Source organism: Ceratotherium simum, chromosome 24 (assembly GCF_057802395.1).
Source record: "Ceratotherium simum simum isolate JZ-2026a chromosome 24, ASM5780239v1, whole genome shotgun sequence".
NCBI classification, from domain to species: Eukaryota; Metazoa; Chordata; class Mammalia; order Perissodactyla; family Rhinocerotidae; genus Ceratotherium; species Ceratotherium simum.
Genome location: NC_141923.1, coordinates 20,558,613 through 20,567,133, shown reverse-complemented (window position 1 = coordinate 20,567,133; position 8,521 = coordinate 20,558,613).

The following is an 8,521-nucleotide window of genomic DNA, read 5'->3' as shown; positions in this document are numbered from 1 at the left end:
AATTCTTTAACCTCTTCTCACTCTTTCCCGGATGTCTCATAGGAATTTCAAGCACAAAATACCTCAAGTTGACCTCCTTGTCCCCTACTACGAATGTACCTTTTAAAATATCCCTTAAATGAATGAATATCAGCATACATCTTCTAGTTATTCATGTCATCTAATCCAGAGGCAAATCCTATATCTCATATTGGTCATGACAACATCTGTCTTCCTGATGGCCACCACCCTAGCCCAGGCTACACCCTCTAGCACCATTACATAGGCACCCATGATAGCCATCCAACTGGTTCTGTTTCCATTGGGCTCCTCTACTGTCAATTTCCAACCAGCAGCAGAGCAATCCTTTAAAAATTCAAGCTTATATGATTTCTGTATTCAGAATCTGTCAGTGGCTTTATATCATGATTAGGGTGAAATCCCAAGTCTTACCCTAACCTTTAAGGCACTGCATGATTCAGTCCTGATTTTCTCGTGCACTCCATCTAAAGTATCTTTCCCCTGCTCATTACACAGTGGCCCTGGCACTCTTGCTACAGACCTTTAAGCATGACTTTAGGGCAGTTTTTATTTTTCTTTTCTCAATCTGGAGCACTTTTCCCTTATATATACTTGTACCTCACTCTCTCAATACCTTCATGTCTCCGATCACAAATACCCTCCTGAGAAAGGCACATCTGCCCAGCTCTATCTCCTTAACTGGCTTTAATATTTTTCCTGGCACTCACCATAATCTTACATTATATATATGCATCAGCTTACTTCTTTATTTTCTATCTCTCTCAGTAGAGTCTAAGATCAATGAAGGCAGGTAATTTTCTGTCCTTTTTTAGGTACTCAATAAATACCGATTAAGTAAATAATTGAATTAGTTAACAGGGAAAGATGAGAATTAATCTAAATAAATAACAATAAAATAATTAAATTGAATGAAATATTACGAATTACATTTTCAAAAATATTTACTAAATAAACAATTATTTAATATTAACTGAATTATGATGTAATATGTTGATAGTGGTTGATTCAATTTAGCAAGCATTCTTATATCAACACACAAAACTTTACAGTGATTATTTCTGAGCTATAATAGTATGAGTGACTTTTGTTTCTTTTGTATAAACTTCTTTATCATCCAAACTTTTATTATCCTTTAATGTTAAATAAAAAAAAAAAATTCTCAGTCAGAGATCTGAAGCCAAATGTAGTCCTGACCCACTTGCCTTCTGGAGAACGGGTCAAAATTAGTCAAGATTGACGCAAAAATGGTCATTCAGTCAAATACCTCCATTGAATCACTGTGCCAGATATCTTTAGTTTGCTGTTCCAGGTCGACTCTTCTCGCTTCTCCCCCTAGCTCTCTGCCTCAGAAGGCTGAGGTGTAGAGACCACATTAACCAGTCTACACACCATCTTGGTTCTTAGTTTTGGTAAAGGGGAATCCCAGTAGGACACTGAGGGTCACAGGAGAGTTATCTATTCCCTGGGCTCCCCACTATCTAGTAGCCTATATCTTGCCACTCCCTGTTGGAAGGTCACAGCTTCTCTAGAGAAAGCCGAAGCCATGCACCTCTGCCTGGGTTCTAGTACTCACTCATTTCCTAGTCGTTTTCAGGAAGCGATAGTTCAATTGTTACTAAGCCCTCATTAATGCTCCATCCCTGTGGTCCTCCTACATCAAATCTTGGCAACGGAACATTTTCAAATTATTGTATTCCATCTATGCTATTTGTTTCCTATGGGGATTCTGAAAAATGCTACTCTGGTGCCCAGGCTCACATCCCCTCAGCCCATCCAGGCATTGCTGAGGCGATAAGCTACACTAGGGTAACCTCACATCACTTCATATCAATTTCACAACATGTTTTCCTCCTTCAGCCCCTGGGCTCTGGACTTTCCTGCATGGACTGTCTTTAGGAATCTGCTCAACTCTTCTGATGCATGAATAAAGTTGGAGTTGAGAAGCAGTTAACAAACCATGAGATAATCTCTGACCAATAAGGAACAGGAGCTTGTGAAAATACTTCCTTCTCCTTTCTTTTGCATCATCAATGTTGATGTACATATTTTACTTAGATCTTGCAGTGTCCCAGCAGGATTAAACGCTGGTTCTCTAAAATACGCACCTTTGGATTGGCTTCCCTCCATCCTTACTTCATTCTTCCAGGTCCCTAAACCCTGTACCTTGAAAGCATCCCAAAATAAACTCCCTCTTGCAAACACCACTGCTTCAGGGTTTGTTTCCTAGAGAGATCCTAAGCTTAGAGATACCATGACGGATACAGTGTATATATATATATATATATATATATATATGTATATACATATATATATATATATATATATATACGTATATATATATATATATATATACACGCACATACACACACACACATATATGTACACACATGTACACACATGCACACGTATATAATTTTCATTTAATTCCAAAATGTTTGTTGCAGAGAATTATTAACAATTGACAATTGTTCAATGTGTTGATGTCCATTACTAAAAGCATTTCTAACATGTCCCCCATCCCTACCCTCCACCCACCATCTCCACCCTCCAAACTCCCTCCCTGCCATCTTTACATGAACGGGAACACGTATACCTCAGCACACTGAGTAATCCATCAGTACATTTTTCCAGTATACTTCCTGACAGGTTTCAAAGAGGTTCATAATAGCTTTTCCCCTGAGGGCACCAACACCATTAGTCAGAAGTAATAAAACCTTTTAGTGAAAGGGGAAGAAAAAACCTTCGTATTCTCTGTACATTTTCAAAATTAAGTAAATTTAAACTTCAGTTTCCAGACTTACAGAAAAAATTCCTAGCTTAATTTCCACAGCAAAGCCACAGGCAAACAGGTGCTGGAAAGAATTCTAATCCCTCTGCTTCGTAACCTGGTCTACAGGAGCCCTAGCCCGTTGGTGAGCAGTGTCTGCGCCAAGGCTGTGCTGGCTGGGTTTGCAGGCGGTGCTGCTTCCTCTATAGAGCAGCTGGAGAGTTCCTCCACCCCAGCCAGACTTCAGAGGACAGGAGTTTGAAGTGTTTCTCGAGTAGAGAAATGACTGGGCAAGCACACCAGACTAAACATCACAGCCAGGATTAGGCACACACAGCACTGTGAACATACCTAAGAGTGAACTCTTAGAAAGATAAAACAGTCAGTAAAAATATCAATGCGAGAGAAGTTTTTGCATTGAATAATACCTATAATTTTAATTGTTGTCTTTTCATAAATTAGTTTCCATGGATTCTGGTTTTATAGATAGGAAGTGGAGAAATACAAGTATTGGAACAGCAAAAGAAATCTGTTCTTGGGCCATTTCCAGGACCCAAAATGGGAACTCCCAGAGAGGAGGCAAGAAAGCCTGCACTCTAGCGATTTCCAGTGAAGATTTGCATCTGAAAGAGGTCTTAGTTTGCAGAAGATGCCAATTAATAGCGCTGGTTTGGCGCACTAATGTAAACCTCAGATCATTTGAGGTTTGCCCTTCTCTCTTGAAAAATGCATCTCCTGCTACAGAGGAGTGTAAACATCGAAGGTCATTTTCGCCCTCCCTTCTTAATTCTGATTTACATTTACAGGAAAATCAAGCGGAAAACCATGAGCCGGGAAATGCCGCTCATTTGCAAAGAGGCATTACTGTTCCAGGCCTGTGGGCTGAATCACGCAGTTCAAAAGTCCCTGGCGCCAACCTCCCCGATACCCCATCCCTGCCCACACCACACACGGAGCCTTGGCCCTGAGCCATTTCACGGATATGTCTGACTTTCTAGAGGAAATTGGTTTAGTGGAGCACTCATGTACCAGATGTGAGACCCATCTACGAGGCCCTGAAGGTCAGCCAGGCAACAGTCACTTTTGTCCACTAGAGAGCTCAAAGATTATCTACACGTGTGCTCCTTGGCCACCGATTTTACGTGCTGGCTTGGCAAGTCAGTTTCGGTTGGCAAAGTGGTTAATCGAACTCATCCTTGCCCACATTTGTTTACCCTTTTTTTAAACCTCTCTAACCAGAAAATTCCCAAGATATAAAATATAGCCTGTATTCCGGGTTCTACTTGCTAATCCGTTTCATCCATTATGTCTCTAAATGAGCACCAGTTATATTATCCTTCTGTCCATGTAAGGGATTTTTATGCACATGGGCATTAAAAATACATCAGAGACATGTTTATAGTCATAAATTCTCTGTTAGAGTTCCTGTTACTTCTTGTTAAAATATCAGTGAACATTTGAAATGTTTTTTTACCCATTTCCAAACTGTCTTGTAGTCAACAACTTAGCACTTGCAGTTATAAATGTTATTGAAAAGTTGCAAAACAATATTTATTAGAGTCCCCAGTTTTTCATCAGTTGTCACTATACGAATGAGGAATGTTTTTATTTCCTGGCAAAAATGTTTGTTTTCTGACCCAAGTCATTTGGAGCAGGGAAATGGGAATGTGTCAACAGAGATAAATGAATGTGTTCAATTGTTTAGTTACAATATTTAGAAAATGGAAACATTTTCCCCACTTTTTTAAACCTGGTTGTCATTATGTCTATGATGCTGAATAGAATTATTGTCTTTAATTAGCAAAAGTTATAGAACACAGAGATCTGATGCCTCAATATTTTATGGAGGAAAGTTCATTATGGAGGAAAGTTCATTATTTGGAAGTAGCATAGATGGGGATTTTATTGTTTTGGCTGTTATTTTTTTCCTTTTAAACCTATAGCTGCAATTTACTGGAGGAGGTGTTTAAGCTATAATCCTTTCCATTATTAACATGATTCATTACTTTGCAGCTGTGTTATTTAGGCCCTAATGATAAAAAGACTAAGATCACATGTTATACTATATGCCATAATCAAGCTAATAAGCTATACTGGACATTTGTTGATTTCCTTTCCAACATACATTGTTTTTTCTTAAGCAGTGCAGTAATTTCTGTCTAGCATCTACCTTCAACCCCATGCCCGACACTCAGTCTTGCTTTGATGAGACCACCGCTATTTCCTTATCCAGGGCTGGAGAGTGTGATTTAAGTCAGAATCCCCCTGGCCACAGGGACTGGTTCAAGGAGAGATACATGACCTAAGTCAAGCAGATAGGGTCAGTGAGACTCAATTCGGGGATCTTTCTTTGAGCTACACAGTGGCAATAAAGTCACTTTCACTACACTTGGTTTTGTAATAATATGAGCCTGAAGGTTCCAAGAACATACCCCACACTTTAAAAAAATGTAGGTAAGTGCAAATCCTTAATATCAGTGGAAGACAACTCAAATCAAGGGTAAACAGCATCTCCTTTACATTTTAACTTCAAATTATAAATATATATTACCCTTTATGAAAACATAGAGGCAATTCCATGGGATTAGAACAAATTCTAACCTATCTATACAACTCCAGTGATTCCTGAATGGGTCCTGGGACAAATCTGCAGATTTTCCATTTAGAGAAAATTCTGGTAGACTAGCTTTATCTAATCTTTCAGAACTATTTCATTTTATACATGTGTATTTATAGTTAATATTAATTTAATATTAGCTAATAATTAATATAATATATTTATATATTATATATATACACACACATGCAGGCACACACACAAAAATACACAACTGACTCTTCTCTTTCTAGGTTTCTATTAGTAACAGATCTGTTGTGCTCTAGCTGTAAGAAAATCCTCCAAATTCTCCAATTAAAATAAAAACTAGAATAAGCTAAGTGTTCTGGAACAAGATCAAGGGATGCACCAAAGCTTTCAAAGACCATTCAGTTGAAAAGAATTGAATTATATAAGTAATATTACGAAAAAAATCAATATGCTTTTTTTCTAATGTACACTTTAATACTCACTCAAATGTCTACCATATCATAAAAGTTCGTCTGTAAGAATAAGCAATAAACCCTATTTAGATTAGTAAATTTTTCGTCATGATGTCATTTTCTGAGTGATCACACCATGATCACTCCATTCCAAACAAAACTTCCTTTAAACTTTTTAGCATTCTATGGTTTAACGCTTGGGACGCTATAGATTAAATGCAACTACAATTTGAGAAGGATAATATGTTGACTATTACAAAAATACTAACTAGCAACATGTATTTGGAATCATTTTGTTAGCTTGTATTTTTGTTGTATCAGAGCAGTTCAAAAAGGCAATGATGTTATGGAAATTAGGACAGATGTATTTTGATTAGAGGACAGAATATCAAGGTGTAGAATCTGGAAAATTGTGAGGCATCATCCAAACTAGCCTGCTTAGCTAAGGAATTTTACAAAGACACTGAACAAGCGTTGGACAGATGAAAAATGGGGGCAGAGGAATGATGCGGGTATGTTTAGGAGAGAAAAAGCACTGAAAAGAAACCTAGCACACTTTTATATTTCTCTCCTGGTTGAAGTACTTGATTTATAAGGATGTGTGACTCTAACTTAAAGAAACTAGCTTTTTCACCTTATAAAGAACTTTCTAAAATATAATGTGATATACCATATCCTATAATCTGAATCACCAGAGGCTAAAGCATAGGCTTTAGCAATAAGAAAATTCATTTTACAATTAAGAGAATTAAAACACGGAGACCAAAGTCTGATAAAAGAAATCTGGGTCCTGAATCATTGCTCAGAGAATAGATGACTGACCTGAATCATTACGGTGGACTGGTATTTGAGTGAGGAAAAAAACATCTAATTTTTGAGCCATAATATATATATAGTCTATAATTAATACCTAAGAAAATTCTAAGTATTTTTGGCTAAGAGTTCCTTGAGTTTCCAAAAAACTCTGTCATCCATCAAGATTTAGCTCAAATGATAACATCCCATAATCCCCCACAATTAATTACTTTTTCCTTGGCAATCACTTACTATTTTGTACATACCTCTATTACATGTAACTGGTAAACATATTATTATCATTTAGTTTCATAACTACCGACTAGATCCTGAGCTCCATAAAGAGGGCAGATTTTCCCTCATTCAACTGCACATCTTCCTGTATATTATTGATGCTCAAAAAATTCTTTTTAAAAGAATGAAAGGTTGTGTAGCTCATTAAATATGATTCATTACACAACATTTGGGTAGTTTGTTTTCTTATTTAGTACACTTCTTCTTTAATAATCATTATTAAATTCCAAAGCTTTGATCCAATTTCTTTCATGTAAATCCATGAGTTGATTGCAACCCAAACTGATACAAATAGAAGATCTAAGTACTTCTAATTCTTTTTTTCCTTAAGACTGTTTTGGTTTTTGGAGTCACTTGGTATGTAACAGTTTTTGCTTATTTGTGTATATCTTTTTGTTTTTCATAGTTGAGAATTAGAAAGGAGGCATCTAATTCCCAATAAAGTATTGGAGATAATGATTGATAGATTTATAATACATTTTCTAATCACATTCATCCTTATATGGGGAAGGAAGAGTGAACAGAATCTGTTTGCTTCTGTTTATTACATTAGCATCATAAGACCTCGCCCCGTCCAACTCTATATTCAAGTTGACGCTAAGAGAATTAAACTAAGGCATCCAAGAAAGAACCCCCAAAAAAGTTATTCTTAAGAGTGTCATGAGAAGAGCACTCATTTTAAATACAATCATTAGAAAAGACTGAGGGGATAGGGAGCTTCCTTGCCTATAGATGAAGTTCTTACAGAGGCATCTGTAGTATACAGGACCATTCACAGACAGACTCTGAGACTCAGTGATGTGGAGAATTCTCTTCCCAGGTAAAGATCAATAATAGTGAACCTTCTGTTTATTTTTATTTTTTTCTTTTGGTTATTAAGACCATTGCTGGTGGAGAAGAAAGTAGCCAGTTTTAAGACACCAGGCTCCAGGCTTATGTAACATTACATCAATGTTCATTCGACTTCTTTTTTCCAGAATGAGTGCTTCTCCTCTACCTCCATCATTAGAAGGTGGAATTTCTTCTGAATCATGACCAAAAGAAATACACTATAGTTTCTTTTTAATTCTAAATTTAATTCTAATTAATTTCTAAGGTGACTTTCATAAATGTAATACAGATTATTTGACCTGAAACTTCTGCAGTTATGGGTGACTGCAGAACTACTGGTAGTCTTCCTTTGTTAAGATCCTAGCCTACTGAATTTTAGCTGTGAGGTGTTGTTTAGAAATTGTTCCAGATCAGTTGTAGTTAGCTAACATGTACGTAAGCTACATATCTCATGTCTTATTCTGTTCATGGGAAATTTCACTCTTCACTTCCCATATTTCCAAAGCCCATGTTTCACAAGCTAGGCTTTTCATGGTCATCTATAAAAATTGGTTTTATTCATTTGTTTTGTTTTAGTTCGCTTTGTGTACATGTGTGAATGTGTGTGTGCACATGTGTGTATGCCCTTCCCCCAAAATGTGACACTTTTCTTCCCCCAATTAAAGGGCATTTGTTCTATCTGGCCACTGGATGGTGATTAAATATTTTCTCCCTGAGCAGGTAGATCATTAAGGAACTAGTAGCCAGTGCAGATTGTTGTTGATTCATTGACAG